The following is a 2,034-nucleotide window of genomic DNA, read 5'->3' as shown; positions in this document are numbered from 1 at the left end:
TTTCTTTATATCCATTGAATTCACCTGTCTAACTGGTACAGTAACCAGAATGGCCCTGAAGGATGGCAGTGGACTACTGCACTCGAATAAGTAGCAACAATAATAGCCACCATGCCCAATGTGACCTCTTTGCTAGAGAAGCTTAGTATATTATGTAGCTACTGATCTGGAAAAACCTTTTTTTTTTTAGTTTTATAAGAAAAGATCAGTGATGATTTGCATACAATTAGAATAAAAGACAATCTCCATTTAGTTTTGGCAGGAGGCTTGAGGCTGTATATTAACTATCCCACCCTCTATCATAATATTGTCTGAAGAGATCTGGACTGTGTGGATATCCCTGTGTTAGCTTCCTGTGGCTGCTGTAAATGAACTACCACAAACTTGGTGGCTTAAACAACAGAAATTTATTCTGTCTTAATTCTGGAGGCCGGATGTCAAATAAAATGTAGATGGAAACATACTCCTCTCAAAGGCTTTAGAACGGAATCTGTCCCGTGTATTTTCCAGCTTCTGGCAGTTGTTGGTGTCCCTCAGCTATTGGCCACGTTTTTCTCTGCTACATCTTCACATCACCATTTGTTCTGTTCCAGGGAATCTACTTCTTCTTTTTTTTTTTTTTTATTTCAGATATTTTTATTTCTTCAATTTTTTTATTTATCAGGAATGACTGAAATAACAAATATAATTGAGTCCCAACATCATCATGGAAATGGCTTTAAGAGAAAACTGGTCAGGTTAATATTATTGCTTCCCATTTTCAACCAGAGAATAGTTGCCACGGATAAACAGACAGTCAAGAGTTTGTCAAGAATGCTCAAGATAAGTTATATAATACAACATGCTGGTTCATAGGGGGAAAATCCCTAGGAAATAACTTATGTGTACTTCTTGATTTCATCATACAAAACAAGCACAAAAGCACCACCCATGCCTCTGAGAACACTGGACTATGCATCCTTGAAAAAAAGCTTTGCCTCCTTCAACCCATGCAATCTTCCTCCAGCAGTCAATTGTGCCTGAGGACATGATACCGGTTCCTTTGCGCCCTGACTGCATCATCATGCGGTGGCGAACAGTGTCAAATGGATAGGAAGTCAACCCAGCAACGGCAGTGACAGTCTATGCGATCATCCAGCTGATGATGATGTGATTATTTTGGGGATCTGGAAGCATTCCCTTTGCAGTGTCATGGATACCGAAGTAGGCAGCTCGGTAGATGATAATACCCTGCACAGGCACATTAAAGCCTAGGTACAGGCCTTTAATCCCATCAGATCTGTAGATCTTAACCAGGCAGTCACCGAGGCCTCTGAATTCCCTTTCAGTTCCAGCTTTACCCATATCAGTTGCTGGACGGGTATGGGCAAAATCAAGAGGGTACGCAAAACACAAGGACATGGCCCCAGCGGCACCACCTGATGCCAGATTCCCTGCAAAGTGGAGCCAAAACTGGGTCCTCTTGTCCACGCCACCCAGGAAGATCTGCTTGTATTTATCTTTGAAGGCAAAGTTGAGAGCCTGGGTAGGGAAGTATCTGATGACATTGGCCAGGTTACCACGCCAGAAGGACAGGACTCCCTGCTCCTTGGAGATACGAACCACGCAGCTTGCAATGCCCATGCATTGCTTATCTGTGGTGATTTGCTTGCTGACATGCTGCACCAGCAGCAGCAGCTTGACCCGCTCGATGGGCGCTCCCGCAGTCTTGGAGATGGCTGCAGCCAATCCTCCTGCCAGGAAGTCTTTGGCGAAGGACACAGCGGCGTCTGTCATGTTGAAAGGAAAGAGGCGGCAGGCGACTGCGGGACGGGACTGACGGGCTGGGAACCAGCTTTGACGCTGGGGCTCCAGGGCCAGTGAATATACTTCTGCCCCTGTCTTATAGAAGTACGTGTAATTGTATTTATTGTATTATTCCAGAGAATAATCCAGTATAAATTTCTCAATTAAAGATCCTTAGCTTAATCATATATTTTGCCATATTACCTAATATTATGATATGTCATATGTTGTTACGTTATATTTGCCATA

The 2,034-nt window shown here is 43.4% G+C and overlaps 1 pseudogene; it reads right to left on the bottom strand.

Annotated features, from left to right (window-relative positions):
* Positions 1-878: 878 nt before the first annotated feature.
* On the bottom strand, positions 879-1,776 carry LOC134385035 (ADP/ATP translocase 2-like; annotated as a pseudogene).
* Between the last annotated feature and the right edge of the window lie 258 nt (positions 1,777-2,034).

The sequence above is a fragment of the Cynocephalus volans genome, chromosome 8 (genome assembly GCF_027409185.1).
Source record: "Cynocephalus volans isolate mCynVol1 chromosome 8, mCynVol1.pri, whole genome shotgun sequence".
NCBI lineage: Eukaryota > Metazoa > Chordata > Mammalia > Dermoptera > Cynocephalidae > Cynocephalus > Cynocephalus volans.
This window is presented reverse-complemented; position numbering and strand designations above follow the sequence as displayed.